At 39.7% G+C, this 17,777-nt stretch overlaps 1 long non-coding RNA gene across 1 annotated transcript; it reads right to left on the bottom strand.

The window, feature by feature from the left end:
• Positions 1 to 340: 340 nt before the first annotated feature.
• Positions 341 to 17,079, bottom strand: LOC130283034 (uncharacterized). Its single transcript, XR_008846594.1, has 3 exons — positions 16,984 to 17,079; positions 14,675 to 14,772; positions 341 to 408 (listed from the first exon to the last, which is right to left on the bottom strand). It is a non-coding gene; the product is annotated as an uncharacterized LOC130283034 (long non-coding RNA).
• Positions 17,080 to 17,777: the final 698 nt, after the last annotated feature.

Genomic DNA, 17,777 nt, shown 5'->3' with positions numbered 1-17,777 from the left:
CAGCTAATAAGTACTGGAAGTATTACGATTTTTTTTTATAGAAGTAATTTACAAATCTGTTTAACTTTCTGGCACCAGTTGATTTAAAAACAAAAAGTTTCCCCCCGTAGTACCCCTTTAAGGTGTAATCCTGGTTATGAGACAACTAGTTCTCACCTTCACTCCTCTTTTGCGGTAAGTTTTTCCTCTGCCAATTTTCGGACCAGTTCTCTTTTTTATTTATTTTTTTTATTTTTTTGTACCTTCTAATTTATGATATTTTATTTTTGTCCTGGGAAATACGATACATTCTAAGAAGGTTACAGCAAGGAAGGTTTTATGGGACTCCGGAGTGACCTACCGCTACGGGTTGTAGTGTTTTCTGCATCTAATAAGAGATTGTGTCAACTTTTTTATACAACTTTAAACCTGCAGGAAAAAAAAAATCCAATTTGTTCCTTCTCATCGGCCGAGATAAGATGTTATTCTACGTTATTCTACGTCTCAGAAGTTAGATGTCTGGGGTGAAACTTTACTCGTATAACACGTACGTCCAACTTGGGACCAATAAGAGTATGTACTGCATCACTATATATAACGTTTGAGGTGCTCTCCGAGGTGCTGAAGTCCAAGTGCATTTATGTGTCCATAAGAGTAAGGACTTTATGATGACGGACAGTACAGGAGCAATGCAGGACTACATGAGGCTTATTTATCTGGAGCAGTAAACTAAAACATCAGTGCACGACTGTATATTAAGAGGATCAGCAGAAAGAAGGCAAGAAAAAAGAACATACATATTGTTGGCTATAATAATCAACTGTAGAGTACTTCATTCTTGTATGTAATCAGCATCATTATAGTAGTTATATTCTTGTATATAGGAGCGGTATTATAGTAGTTATATTCTTGTATATAGGAGGCAGTATTATAGTAGTTATATTCTTGTATATAGGAGGCAGTATTATAGCAGTTATATTCTTGTATATAGGAGGCAGTGTTATAGTAGTTATATTCTTGTATATAGGAGCAGTATTATAGCAGTTATATTCTTGTATATAGGAGGCAGTGTTATAGCAGTTATATTCTTGTATATAGGAGCAGTATTATAGTAGTTATATTCTTGTATATAGGAGCAGTATTATAGTAGTTATATTCTTGTATATAGGAGCAGTATTATAGCAGTTATATTCTTGTATATAGGAGCAGTATTATAGTAGTTATATTCTTGTATATAGGAGCAGTATTATAGTAGTTATATTCTTGTATATAGGAGCAGTATTATAGTAGTTATATTCTTGTATATAGAAGCAGTATTATAGTAGTTATATTCTTGTACATAGAAGCAGTATTATAGTAGTTATATTCTTGTATATAGGAGCAGTATTATAGTGGTTATATTCTTGTATATAGGAGCAGTATTATAGTAGATATATTCTTGTACATAGGAGCAGTATTATAGTAGTTATATTCTTGTATATAGAAGCAGTATTATAGTAGTTATATTCTTGTATATAGGAGCAGTATTATAGTAGTTATATTCTTGTATATAGGAGGCAGTATTATAGTAGTTATGTAATGAAGAGAGGAGCACCAGGCACTGTCTACTCGGCTATAAGTCAGATATTCCTGTCCGGACTATCCGGAGTGTGTAGCCTGCTGCGCTAGGTGCTGTGGGGAGCGTCTACGTCTGTTATCATCAGTGCACGACTGTATATTAAGAGGATCAGCAGAAAGAAGGCAAGAAAAAAGAACATACATATTGTTGGCTATAATAATCAACTGTAGAGTACTTCATTCTTGTATGTAATCAGCAGCATTATAGTAGTTATATTCTTGTATATAGGAGCGGTATTATAGTAGTTATATTCTTGTATATAGGAGCAGTATTATAGTAGTTATATTCTTGTATATAGGAGGCAGTATTATAGTAGTTATGTAATGAAGAGAGGAGCACCAGGCACTGTCTACTCGGCTATAAGTCAGATATTCCTGTCCGGACTATCCGGAGTGTGTAGCCTGCTGCGCTAGGTGCTGTGGGGAGCGTCTACGTCTGTTATCATCAGTGCACGACTGTATATTAAGAGGATCAGCAGAAAGAAGGCAAGAAAAAAGAACATACATATTGTTGGCTATAATAATCAACTGTAGAGTACTTCATTCTTGTATGTAATCAGCAGCATTATAGTAGTTATATTCTTGTATATAGGAGCGGTATTATAGTAGTTATATTCTTGTATATAGGAGCAGTATTATAGCAGTTATATTCTTGTATATAGGAGGCAGTGTTATAGCAGTTATATTCTTGTATATAGGAGCAGTATTATAGTAGTTATATTCTTGTATATAGGAGCAGTAGTATAGTAGTTATATTCTTGTATATAGGAGCAGTATTATAGCAGTTATATTCTTGTATATAGGAGCAGTATTATAGTAGTTATATTCTTGTATATAGGAGCAGTATTATAGTAGTTATATTCTTGTATATAGGAGCAGTATTATAGTAGTTATATTCTTGTATATAGGAGCAGTATTATAGTAGTTATATTCTTGTATATAGAAGCAGTATTATAGTAGTTATATTCTTGTACATAGAAACAGTATTATAGTAGTTATATTCTTGTATATAGGAGCAGTATTATAGTGGTTATATTCTTGTATATAGGAGCAGTATTATAGTAGATATATTCTTGTACATAGGAGCAGTATTATAGTAGTTATATTCTTGTATATAGAAGCAGTATTATAGTAGTTATATTCTTGTATATAGGAGGCAGTATTATAGTAGTTATGTAATGAAGAGAGGAGCACCAGGCACTGTCTACTCGGCTATGAGTCAGATATTCCAATCCGGACTATCCGGGGTGTGTAGCCTGCTGCGCTAGGTGCTGTGGGGAGCGTCTACGTCTGTTATCATCAGTGCACGACTGTATATTAAGAGGATCAGCAGAAAGAAGGCAAGAAAAAAGAACATACATATTGTTGGCTATAATAATCAACTGTAGAGTACTTCATTCTTGTATGTAATCAGCAGCATTATAGTAGTTATATTCTTGTATATAGGAGCGGTATTATAGTAGTTATATTCTTGTATATAGGAGCAGTATTATAGCAGTTATATTCTTGTATATAGGAGGCAGTGTTATAGCAGTTATATTCTTGTATATAGGAGCAGTATTATAGTAGTTATATTCTTGTATATAGGAGCAGTAGTATAGTAGTTATATTCTTGTATATAGGAGCAGTATTATAGCAGTTATATTCTTGTATATAGGAGCAGTATTATAGTAGTTATATTCTTGTATATAGGAGCAGTATTATAGTAGTTATATTCTTGTATATAGGAGCAGTATTATAGTAGTTATATTCTTGTATATAGGAGCAGTATTATAGTAATTATAGTCTTGTACATAGGGGGCAGTATTTTAGTAGTTATATTCTTGTATATAGGAGGCAGTATTATAGTAGTTATATTCTTGTATATAGAAGCAGTATTATAGTAGTTATATTCTTGTATATAGGAGTAGTATTATAGTAGTTATATTCTTGTATATAGAAGCAGTATTATAGTAGTTATATTCTTGTACATAGAAGCAGTATTATAGTAGTTATATTCTTGTATATAGGAGCAGTATTATAGTGGTTATATTCTTGTATATAGGAGCAGTATTATAGCAGTTATATTCTTGTATATAGGAGGCAGTGTTATAGCAGTTATATTCTTGTATATAGGAGCAGTATTATAGTAGTTATATTCTTGTATATAGGAGCAGTAGTATAGTAGTTATATTCTTGTATATAGGAGCAGTATTATAGCAGTTATATTCTTGTATATAGGAGCAGTATTATAGTAGTTATATTCTTGTATATAGGAGCAGTATTATAGTAGTTATATTCTTGTATATAGGAGCAGTATTATAGTAGTTATATTCTTGTATATAGGAGCAGTATTATAGTAATTATAGTCTTGTACATAGGGGGCAGTATTTTAGTAGTTATATTCTTGTATATAGGAGGCAGTATTATAGTAGTTATATTCTTGTATATAGAAGCAGTATTATAGTAGTTATATTCTTGTATATAGGAGTAGTATTATAGTAGTTATATACTTGTATATAGAAGCAGTATTATAGTAGTTATATTCTTGTACATAGAAGCAGTATTATAGTAGTTATATTCTTGTATATAGGAGCAGTATTATAGTGGTTATATTCTTGTATATAGGAGCAGTATTATAGCAGTTATATTCTTGTATATAGGAGGCAGTGTTATAGCAGTTATATTCTTGTATATAGGAGCAGTATTATAGTAGTTATATTCTTGTATATAGGAGCAGTAGTATAGTAGTTATATTCTTGTATATAGGAGCAGTATTATAGCAGTTATATTCTTGTATATAGGAGCAGTATTATAGTAGTTATATTCTTGTATATAGGAGCAGTATTATAGTAATTATAGTCTTGTACATAGGGGGCAGTATTTTAGTAGTTATATTCTTGTATATAGGAGGCAGTATTATAGTAGTTATATTCTTGTATATAGAAGCAGTATTATAGTAGTTATATTCTTGTATATAGGAGTAGTATTATAGTAGTTATATTCTTGTATATAGAAGCAGTATTATAGTAGTTATATTCTTGTACATAGAAGCAGTATTATAGTAGTTATATTCTTGTATATAGGAGCAGTATTATAGTGGTTATATTCTTGTATATAGGAGCAGTATTATAGTAGATATATTCTTGTACATAGGAGCAGTATTATAGTAGTTATATTCTTGTATATAGAAGCAGTATTATAGTAGTTATATTCTTGTATATAGGAGCAGTATTATAGTAGTTATATTCTTGTATATAGGAGGCAGTATTATAGTAGTTATGTAATGAAGAGAGGAGCACCAGGCACTGTCTACTCGGCTATAAGTCAGATATTCCTGTCCGACTATCCGGGGTGTGTAGCCTGCTGCGCTAGGTGCTGTGGGGAGCGTCTACGTCTGTTATAGAGCAAAGTCTTTCATACAATGGCAAGTAGAAATGAAGATAGACGGACGACTCACCCAGGTAGCAAAATTATCTTCTTTATTCAGAGCTTGCAGCTTAAAATAACAGCAGGTTCAGGGGGGTCTGTCAGCAGGAACACAGGGCTGTGGACTCCACAGCCCTGCGTTCCTGCTGACAGACCCCCCTGAACCTGCTGTTATTTTAAGCTGCAAGCTCTGAATAAAGAAGATAATTTTGCTACCTGGGTGAGTCGTCCGTCTATCTTCATTTCTACTTGCCATTATAGTAGTTATATTCTTGTATATAGGAGCAGTATTATAGCAGTTATATTCTTGTATATAGGAGGCAGTATTATAATAGTTATATTCTTGTATATAGGAGCAGTATTATAGCAGTTATATTCTTGTATATAGGAGCAGTATTATAGTAGTTATATTCTTGTATATAGGGGCAGTATTATAGTAGTTATATTCTTGTATATAGTGAGCAGTATTATAGTAGTTATATTCTTGTATATAGGAGCAGTATTATAGTAGTTATATTCTTGTGTATAGGGGCAGTATTATAGTAGTTATATTCTTGTATATAGGAGCAGTATTATAGTAGTTATATTCTTGTATATAGGAGCAGTATTATAGTAGTTATATTCTTGTATATAGGAGCAGTATTATAGTAGTTATATTCTTGCATATAGGAGGCAGTATTATAGTAGTTATATTCTTGTATATAGGAGCAGTATTATAGTAGTTATATTCTTGTATATAGGAGGCAGTATTATAGTAGTTATATTCTTGTATATAGGAGGCAGTATTATAGTAATTATAGTCTTGTACATAGGGGGCAGTATTTTAGTAGTTACTATTATTAAATGACTTGATCTCATATCTCTCCTGAGACGTTGACAATCTGGCACATATTTGAAGCCAATCTCTCTTATTTATTATACGGTACAATCTCATTTTAATTCTAAATTCTCACAGTTTTCGGGCAATAGGGATCCTCCATACTTTTGATTTGTAGACGATATTCACTTCAATTACATATGAAGACTCAGATATGATTACTATAGCCTTTTCTCTATTACTGTAACTTTTGAAATAAAAGTAAATTTTGAGTCTTAGTACAATTCTCCTCTCCATCTCCATAGTCAGCAATTTTCATCTGTATCTATTCACTGTGCTGCGTTGATTCCCAGTGTGAGTCTGACACTAGGTGACAGTAGATTGTGAGCGCTCATCTATATTCCACCAATTCCGCCGGCTGATGTGTGATTTTTTTTTTGACATTTTGTTATAGCAGAAATTATACACAGTAAAAATCAGCGTACACTAAATCCAAAGCGTTTTGTAATAGATAATTATACATCTGATTGGGGATAAAAACAGGTGACTGAAGGGAATTTGCTTCACTGTCTTAAAGGGCACTCCGCTGCTCAGCGTTTGGAACAAACTGTTCTCAACACTTGAGTCGGCGCTGGAAGCTCGTGATGTCATAGTCCCACCCCCTTATGCTATCACGCCCCTGCCCCCTCAATGCAAGTCTATGGGAGGGGGCGTGACGTCTGTCACGCCCCCTCCCATAGACTTGCATTGAGGGGCCGGGGCGTGATGGCATGAGGGGGCAGGGCTATGACGTCACGGGCTCCCGGCGCCGGCTCCAGCCTTCGGAACAGTTTGTTCCAAACGCTGAGCAGCGGAGTACCCCTTTACGTTGTTTTTATATTTGTTGCACTTAAAAGATATTCACGATTTACATATAAGTTATGAAATAAAGGGAAGGAACCCTATCCATCAAAAATAATTTAACATGTTTACTTCAGATGTAAGAGGGCTTTAAAATAGGCTCCAAAATGTATCCAGCGTCTCCTTCGTATGCTTGAAATAGTTGTCCCATAAATACGACCCCTGACTATCTACCTTGTTAGGGCATATGAAAGTCACAGAGGGCCAATTTAAGACACTATTCCAAAACTTATTGAGCTCAAACTTCTTTTTTCCTTTTTAAAATTAGTATATTATTGCCGCTATATACAGTATAATACTGCCCCTTACGTACAAGAATAAAATTACAATAATAATACTGCCCCCTATGTACAAGAATAGAATTGCAATAATAATACTGCCCCCTATGTACAAGAATAGAATTGCAATAATAACACTGCCCCTCACGTACAACAATAAAATTACAATAATTATACTGCCCCTATGTACAAGAAAAGAATTGCAATAATAATACTGCCCCTGTTACGCCAAGCGCTCCGGGTCCCTGCTCCTCCCCGGAGCGCTCACGGCGTTCTCCTCTCTGCAGCGCCCCGGTCAGACCCGCTGACCGGGAGCGCTGCACTGTCACTGCCGGCGGGGATGCGATCCGCGTAGTGGGACGCGCCCGCTCGCGGGTGGCATCCCAATCTACTCACCTGTCCCGTTCCCCGGCTGTCACGTCCTGGCGCGCGCGGCTCCGCTCTCTAGGGCGTGCGCGCGCCGGCTCTCTAAGATTTAAAGGGCCAGTGCACCACTAGTTGGTGCCTGGCCCAATCAGTGTAATTAGCTTCCATCTGCTCCAGGCTTATTTAAACCCACTTCCCCTTCCTGTCCTTGCCGGATCTTGTTGCCTCAGTGCCAGTGAAAGCGTTTCTTGTGTATGTTCCAAGCCAGTGTTCCAGACCCTCTGCCGTTGCCCCTGACTACGATCCTTGCTGCCTGCCCTGACCTTCTGCTACGTCCGACCTTGCTCTTGCCTAATCCCTTGTACCGCGCCTGTCTCAGCCGTCAGTTGGGGTTGAGTCGCTATCGGGTGGAACGACCTGGGGGTTACCTGCCGCTGCAAGTCCATCCCGCTTTGCGGCGGGCTCTGGTGAAAACCAGTAACCCCTTAGACTCCGTTCCCCTGGTACAGCCCACGTCATCACCCCACTGACACAGAGGATCCACCACCAGTATCCTCACAGTATACCCATCCGGATCCTGACAGCCCCTATGTACAAGAGTATACCGTAACTACTATAATTTGCATGCATAGAAGGTACACCAGGCGTGATGGCTTGATTTATTGCACTTCGGAAAAGCTATATGGACGCCTCTGTGCTGTTACCATCTGGGGTGATCTACATCCCTTTTAAGCCAAGACAAGTGTGTATAACAGTTCAAATAGGAGTGAAAAGGACGGATCACTCACCAGATTTTCCAAGAACTTCTTTATTCCATATGCATCACATTGATACAGTTAAGCAGGTAGGTGGGGGATACAGATGAGACGCAGGGTCTTCGAGGCGACGACTGTTTCGTTTGTTCCCTTGCGGTTATTTTTATATAGGTAAGACCAAAAGACAATGTTTACCCCATTCAGCGAGCACTTATATTCCATAAAAACTGGCAAAGGTGCTGGTGTACCCAAACTAATAAACCATGTTAAAGAACAACACAACCATGATCCTAAAATCCTCAGGTTTGCAGGTATTCAGCAAATTCCTATTCCTAAATGTCACGATGCCGGCTGGCAGGAGGTGGATCCTCTGTGCCAGAGAGGGATTGGCGTGGACCGTGCTAGTGGACCGGTTCTAAGTCACTACTGGTTTTCACCAGAGCCCGCCGCAAAGCGGGATGGTCTTGCTGCGGCGGTAGTGACCAGGTCGTATCCACTAGCAACGGCTCAACCTCTCTGACTGCTGAAGATAGGCACGGTACAAGGGAGTAGACAGAAGCAAGGTCGGACGTAGCAGAAGGTCGGGGCAGGCAGCAAGGATCGTAGTCAGGGGCAAAGGCAGGAGGTCTGGAACACAGGCTAGGAACATACAAGGAAACGCTTTCACTGGCACAATGGCAACAAGATCCGGCGAGGGAGTGCAGGGGAAGTGAGGTATAAATAGGGAGTGCACAGGTGAACACACTAATTAGAACCACTGCGCCAATCAGCGGCGCAGTGGCCCTTTAAATCGCAGAGACCCGGTGCGCGCGCGCCCTAGGGAGCGGGGCCGCGCGCGCCGGGACAGGACCGACGGAGAGCGAGTCAGGTACGGGAGCCGGGGTGCGCATCGCGAGCGGGCGCCACCCGCATCGCGAATCGCATCCCGGCTGGAGGCGGTATCGCAGCGCACCGGGTCAGTGGATCTGACCGGAGCGCTGCAGTAGCGAGAGTGTAGCGAGCGCTCCGGGGAGGAGCGGGGACCCGGAGGGCTCGGCGTAACAGTACCCCCCCCCCTTGGGTCTCCCCCTCTTCTTAGAGCCTGAGAACCTGAGGAGCAGACTTTTGTCTAGGATATTGTCCTCAGGTTCCCAGGATCTCTTTTCAGGACCACAACCCTCCCAATCGACTAAAAAAAAAGTTTTCCCTCTGACCTTCTTGGAGGCCAGTATCTCCTTTACGGAGAAGATGTCCGAGGAGCCACAATGGTGGAAAAATGTGGAATAAATTGTCTGTAATAATTGGCGAACCCCAAAAAACGTTGGATAGCACGGAGTCCGGAGGGGCGTGGCCAATCTAAGACGGCAGAGAGTTTGTCTGGATCCATTTGTAGTCCCTGGCCAGAGACCAAGTATCCTAGGAAAGGAAGAGATTGACATTCAAACAGACATTTCTCCATTTTGGCATAAAGTTGATTGTCACGAAGTCTCTGAAGAACCATGCGGACATGCTGGCGGTGTTCTTCTAGATTGGCAGAAAAAATCAGGATATCGTCCAGATATACAACAACACAGGAATATAAGAGATCACGAAAAATTTCATTAACAAAGTCTTGGAAGACGGCAGGGGCGTTGCACAGGCCAAAGGGCATGACCAGATACTCAAAGTGTCCATCTCTAGTGTTAAATGCCGTTTTCCATTCATCCCCCTCTCTGATGCGGATGAGATTATAAGCACCTCTTAAGTCTAGTTTGGTAAAGATGTGGGCACCTTGGAGGCGATCAAAGAGTTCAGAGATGAGAGGTAGGGGGTAGCGGTTCTTTACCGTGATTTTATTAAGACCGCGGTAGTCAATGCAAGGACGTAGGGAGCCATCTTTTTTGGACACAAAGAAAAATCCGGCTCCGGCAGGAGAGGAGGATTTGCGGATAAAGCCCTTTTTTAAATTTTCCTGGATGTACTCAGACATAGCAAGAGTCTCTGGGGCAGAGAGAGGATAAATTCTGCCCCGGGGTGGAGTAGTGCCCGGGAGGAGGTCAATAGGACAGTCATAAGGCCTGTGAGGAGGTAGAGTCTCAGCTTGTTTTTTGCAAAAAACATCCGCAAAGTCCATATAGGGCTTAGGGAGACCGGTTACAGGGGGAACCACAGAGTCACGGCAAGGAGTACTGGGAACCGGTTTAAGGCAGTCCTTGAAACAAGAGGGGCCCCAACTCTTGATCTCCCCAGTGGACCAATCCAGGGTTGGGGAATGGTGTTGAAGCCAGGGTAGTCCAAGGAGAATTTCGGAAGTGCAATTGGGGAGGACCAATAACTCAATTTTCTCGTGATGAGGTCCGATGCACATTAGGAGGGGCTCCGTGCGGAAACGTATGGTACAGTCCAATCTTTCATTGTTAACACAATTGATGTAGAGGGGTCTGGCGAGACTGGTCACTGGGATGTTGAACCTGTTGACGAGAGAGGCCAAAATAAAATTTCCTGCAGATCCGGAATCCAAGAAGGCCATAGTAGAGAAGGAGAAGGTAGAGGCAGATATCCGCACAGGCACAGTAAGACGTGGAGAAGCAGAGTTGACATCAAGGACTGTCTCACCTTTGTGCGGAGTCAGCGTACGTCTTTCCAGGCGGGGAGGACGGATAGGACAATCCTTCAGGAAGTGTTCGGTACCGGCACAGTACAGGCAGAGATTCTCCATGCGGCGTCGTGTCCTCTCTTGAGGTGTCAGGCGAGACCGGTCGACCTGCATAGCCTCCACGGCGGGAGGCACAGGAACGGATTGCAGGGGACCAGAGGAGAGAGGAGCCGGGGAGAAAAAACGCCTCGTGCGAACAAAGTCCATATCCTGGCGGAGCTCCTGACGCCTTTCGGAAAAACGCATGTCAATGCGAGTGGCTAGATGAATGAGTTCATGTAGGTTAGCAGGGATTTCTCGTGCGGCCAGAACATCTTTAATGTTGCTGGATAGGCCTTTTTTAAAGGTCGCGCAGAGGGCCTCATTATTCCAGGATAGTTCTGAAGCAAGAGTACGGAATTGTACGGCGTACTCGCCAACGGAAGAATTACCCTGGACCAGGTTCAACAGGGCAGTCTCAGCAGAAGAGGCTCGGGCAGGTTCCTCAAAGACACTTCGAATTTCCGAGAAGAAGGAGTGTACAGAGGCAGTGACGGGGTCATTGCGGTCCCAGAGCGGTGTGGCCCATGACAGAGCTTTTCCAGACAGAAGGCTGACTACGAAAGCCACCTTAGACCTTTCAGTAGGAAACTGGTCCGACATCATCTCCAAGTGCAGGGAACATTGAGAAAGAAAGCCACGGCAAAATTTAGAGTCCCCATCAAATTTATCCGGCAAGGATAGTCGTAGGCCTGAAGCGGCCACTCGCTGCGGAGGAGGTGCAGGAGCTGGCGGAGGAGATGATTGCTGAAGCTGTGGTAGTAGCTGCTGTAGCATCACGGTCAGTTGAGACAGCTGGTGGCCTTGTTGCGCTATCTGTTGTGACTGCTGGGCGACCACCGTGGTGAGGTCGGCGACAACTGGCAGAGGAACTTCAGCGGGATCCATGGCCGGATCTACTGTCACGATGCCGGCTGGCAGGAGGTGGATCCTCTGTGCCAGAGAGGGATTGGCGTGGACCGTGCTAGTGGACCGGTTCTAAGTCACTACTGGTTTTCACCAGAGCCCGCCGCAAAGCGGGATGGTCTTGCTGCGGCGGTAGTGACCAGGTCGTATCCACTAGCAACGGCTCAACCTCTCTGACTGCTGAAGATAGGCACGGTACAAGGGAGTAGACAGAAGCAAGGTCGGACGTAGCAGAAGGTCGGGGCAGGCAGCAAGGATCGTAGTCAGGGGCAACGGCAGGAGGTCTGGAACACAGGCTAGGAACACACAAGGAAACGCTTTCACTGGCACAATGGCAACAAGATCCGGCGAGGGAGTGCAGGGGAAGTGAGGTATAAATAGGGAGTGCACAGGTGAACACACTAATTAGAACCACTGCGCCAATCAGCGGCGCAGTGGCCCTTTAAATCGCAGAGACCCGGCGCGCGCGCGCCCTAGGGAGCGGGGCCGCGCGCGCCGGGACAGGACCGACGGAGAGCGAGTCAGGTACGGGAGCCGGGGTGCGCATCGCGAGCGGGCGCCACCCGCATCGCGAATCGCATCCCGGCTGGAGGCGGTATCGCAGCGCACCGGGTCAGTGGATCTGACCGGAGCGCTGCAGTAGCGAGAGTGTAGCGAGCGCTCCGGGGAGGAGCGGGGACCCGGAGCACTCGGCGTAACACTAAAGATGGTAGCAATAGAGATAATACTCTTATCCAGATGGAAACTAGATGGATTTTAAGAACACGAGCTCTGGGACTTTTAGGGTTAAATGATAGGGCCAAATTCGGCCCTTTTTTGTAGGTCATGTGATTGTTTTTAAAGTTATCCACAAGTGCATTGCATGTCAAGGTGAAGGCCCCTGCCCCTTTTACCTGTCTTAAAAATGATCTTTCGATAGGAAGTGGTCATAGGAAGCCGGAAGAAATTCCATACCGGAACGAAACGGTCATCGCCTCGTGGACCCTGCATCTCATCTGAATCTCCCACCTACCTGCTTATCTGTATCATTGTGATGCATACGGAATAAGGAAGTTCTTGATATGGAAAATCTGGTGAGTGATCCGTCCTTTTCTCCTTTGAATTGTTATAACTACTATAATACTGCCTCCTATATACAAGAATATAACTACTATAATACTGCCTCATATATACAAGAATATAACTACTATAATACTGCTCCTATGTACAAGAATATATCTACTATAATACTGCTCCTATATACAAGAATATAACTACTATAATACTGCTCCTATGTACAAGAATATAACTACTATATTACTGCTCGTATATACAAGAATATAACTACTATAATACTGCTCCTATATACAAGAATATAACTACTATAATACTGCTCCTATATACAAGAATATAAGTACTATAATACTGCTCCTATATACAAGAATATTACTACTATAATACTGCTCCTATATACAAGAATATAACTACTATAATACTGCTCCTATATACAAGAATATAACTACTATAATACTGCTCCTATATACATGAATATAACTACTATAATACTGCCTCCTATGTACAAGAATATAACTACTACAATACTGCCTCCTAGATACAAGAATATAACTACTACAATACTGCCTCCTATATACAAGAATATAACTACTATAATACTGCTCCTATATACATGAATATAACTACTATAATACTGCTCCTATATACAAGAATGTAACTACTATAATACTGCCCCTATACACAAGAATATAACTACTATAATACTGCCTCCTATATACAAGAATATAACTACTATAATTCCGCCTCCTATATACAAGAATATAATCACTATAATACTGCTCCTATATACAAGAATATAACTACTATAATACTACTTCTATATACAAGAATATAACTACTATAATACTGCTCCTATATACAAGAATATAACTACTATAATACTGCTTCTATATACAAGAATATGACTACTATAATACTGCTCCTATATACAAGAATATGACTACTATAATACTGCCTCCTATATACAAGAATATAACTACTATAATACTGCTCCTATTTACAAGAATATAACTACTATAATACTGCTCCTATATACAAGAATATAACTACTATAATACTGCTCCTATATACAAGAATATAACTACTATAATACTGATCCCTATATACAAGAATATAACTACTATAATATTGCTCCTATATACAAGAATACAACTACTATAATACTGATCCCTATATACAAGAATATAACTACTATAATACTGCTCTTATATACAAGAATATAACTACTATAATACTGCCTCCTATATACAAGAATATAACTACTATAACACTGCTCCTATATACAAGAATATAACTACTATAATACTGCTCCTATATACAAGAATATAACTACTATAATACTGCTCCTATATACAAGAATATAACTACTATAATACTGCTCCTATATACAAGAATATAACTACTATAATACTGCTCCTATATACAAGAATATAACTACTATAATACTGCCCCTATATACAAGAATATAACTACTATAATACTGCTCCTATATACAAGAATATAACTACTATAATACTGCTCCTGTATGCAAGAATATAACTACTATACTACTGCTCCTATTTACACGAGTTAATACTCATAGAAAAGATTAGGATGTTATTGTATTTGTGAAATTCACTGGTTTGTAATTACTGTAAACTCCAATTTTCTTATCACTTTTTAGTTACAATTCTAAGGGTAACTTTTTATATAGTAGAATCTGCAATGGAAAAAAAATAAATTATGAAAACAATTCCGATGCTTAATTGTCTATAACACAAAGTGCATGTATACGTCTCCAGCAGTTTTATGTCATGCCGCTGTGGAGAAGTAAACTTTGTGAATTTTATTGGCGTAAACTTCACTGATTCTGTGTAATATTGTCATGAATGTCCTGGTGAGACCACAACTATCATAAAACCATTCATGTTTGGAGCTATAAGGGGCAGAGGTACACGCTTACCTGGCTCGACTGCCTAAGGGAGTCCAAAGGCCTCATTCAAGTAGGCATCAGTAATTCCCATTACATGTTGGAGTTTGGGGCTCACATGGGCATTTTCCCTAGGGGGGGGGGGGGGGGTTGAAAAAAAAAAATATATATATATATAGATATATATATATATATATATATATATATATATATATATATATATATATATTACCACCACACCCTGTCCACATATCATTATACTGTTGAGAAATATAAGACTATACAAAGTTTAATATCCCCTTATACAGTGTTAGATCACTGCATTACATAGTCTCTGGAAACCGTATAAGTGATTACAGTGCAGTTCCATCCAGTGACTACAGGTGCTTTCTCTGATTTCCTTTCGCATGTCCATCTGGTCCTGACCTTGGGACGATTTTTTCCAGCCACAACTCTGCAGAACCTGCCAGAAAACATCTCAGGCTCCACACTTCTCCAGCATCATCCTTACCTTTTCCCTATCTTTAGTGCTCCGAACAGAAATAAGGCCCCCTTGGTGTCCGATAAGTGGGTATGTTAAAGAGTGAGGGGAAGAGGTAGGTAGGTATCCAAAATAGGAAAGAAGAATGCTCCAGTATTTATACAGGTCCTCCTAGTATGTAGTTCCCCCCATTAAGTAGATGCCACCAGTAGGTAATTTTCCAGTAGGTGTCCAAGTAGGTATTTTTCCCAACATTTTGGCCCCCATTAAGTAGGTTGTGCTCTCTCTTGTCCCAAAATACAGATGTGCTGTGATCTTTGCATCTATCAGTGCCAAGAAGGTGCAATACAGACAAGTGTATTAGATCAGCGATGCATACTGTGTGCACACAGGGGCACTGGGGCTCAAAACATTTACAGGGCAGAAGGCTCTCCCATCCGGCTAAGCATATGTAAATACAGTGAGCAGCAATGCATACAGTACGGTACTATGTGTATCACTGCTCACTACAGTACTCTGAGTTCAACAATAGATGTATTGAATATTTGCTGGATATTCATTGAATGTCTGAGAGGTGTGGGTCTCACCTGAGACCGCACCCATACCTAGAATGAGGGTTCCCTGTACCTGATTCTACTATATCCAGATGGAGAATGATTCGATAAGCGGCTGCTCATGTGCTACTCCATTACTGCATTATCTATAACTACCGCAGAAGTGAATAGAAAGAGCTAAGAACATGCGCAGCCAGCTCTTGGTTTATTTTTAGGGAACCCTGTTGTCAACATAGGTGTGGACCCAATGATGGGATAAACAAGTATCAGATGTTTATAAGATTTACTATGCATATGCCATAGAGATCTGAGATGGGTAATGCTTCTTTACAGGGTTAAATCTATACTCCTTTACACACAGGCATACACCCACAAATGTACATATTGATATATTTTGACCCATTAACTGCAGTAATTAATCTTTTCTTCTCAATCACATATACAACGAGTCTCAACCTATAAATAAAACCTGCTTGTGACCTATGTAATCCCCTACTGTAAATTAGCTGCGCTACATTGACGATTAAATAAAAATCTGAATATTTTTTTACAAAATTTGTGACCGCCCCCACAATCCTTTCATCGGGTGTTTACCAAGAACCATCTTTCCTTTCCCACCTGAAGGGATTTAATATGGAACGTACATAACGGGTGAATTACACTCTTCATTTTCTGCCACATAGTGTTCAAGCTATGTTATAATTATATTATAGAAAATAACAAATAACAGCTACTTTACATGATGGGATGTAATTGCCTGATCCACTGAGCATAAATGGCACATGAGACATTTGACATAAATGGGGAAAAGATTGTGCCGTCCACATACAATACACACATAATAAGCCCTTATTAGTCTGGAAAAATGTCCTGCAATTCCAAGGAGGTCATCGGAGCTGAATATTTATAGCAATCAATTCCATGGTCGCATTTAACCAGGCGCAGGTTAATAACATATTTTTCTCAGTAAAGTAAAGAAAAGAGTATTAATTATGTGTACAGTACATGACGGTATAATAATTAGCGCCAGGTAAGTGACAGGAAGATGGCGGGGGTTGATCCGCCATGAATAATTAATGTATTTTTTATTTTATTTATTTATTTTCAAAAACTATATAAAACAATAAGAAATCAAGACAAAATGAAGCCAAGGAGATTGGGGTAGGAGAGATGATACAAATGTATTTCCTTGTAAAGGAAATAAAATAATAATTGTCTATTCTTCAGGGTTATTCATTTTTTTCTATACACTGCAATTATACCTGCATTTCTTGAATACTACAGTTTGCAAATTGATTTTTTGTTACCTCCGCGCCGCTGTCATTTCCTTCTAATTATCTAAGCTTCCACAATGGTTCCACACCCACTTGTGTCTACCGAAACGGGTCTGACCCGCGGATTCTACAGAAGCAAGACAGAAAAAAACAACATTTTAGTGACATGGAGAAAAATAAGTGTCTGAATAAAAATAAAGAAAATAAATAATAAAAATGTATATATATATATATATATATATATATATATATATATATATATATATAAATTTAGAGAAAAATATATATATATATATTTAGAAAATATGTGTGTATATATATATATATTTATATATATCTAGGAAGGATGCCGCAGCACACTGTGCTGCGGCATCCTTCCTAGATGTCTGACTTGCTTTGACCAAAACTTTTTACGCCGCTTGCACCAGCACTATGGTACAATAGGACGTGCTGCTCCAATCTGGTTTTTGTATATATATATATATATATATATATATATATATATATTTCCTTTTTTTTCTTTTACATTTTTGAATTGTTGTTGATATAATACGTGACTTGAAGAGATTATAGCACTTATTTTCACAAGTAGGGAAGGCATTCTTTCTTTTCCATTCTATTGATACTAAATTTCATGTTTAACAAGGGAATAACATTCATACACAACATTAGGCATATAGCAATAATAGAGTAACATGTTCAGTAAATACAATGGGAAAATACGGGAAAAAGATAACAGAGAAAAAAAAAACAACAGAAAACTGCACACACGTCAATTATCCCTATTTTGATTGAGACAGTCCTGTGGATTGGACCACAAAAGCATC

Source organism: Hyla sarda, chromosome 7 (assembly GCF_029499605.1).
Source record: "Hyla sarda isolate aHylSar1 chromosome 7, aHylSar1.hap1, whole genome shotgun sequence".
In the NCBI taxonomy this organism is placed as follows: Eukaryota; Metazoa; Chordata; class Amphibia; order Anura; family Hylidae; genus Hyla; species Hyla sarda.
Note: the sequence above shows the minus strand (reverse complement) of the source record. Positions and strands in the feature narration are given on the sequence as shown.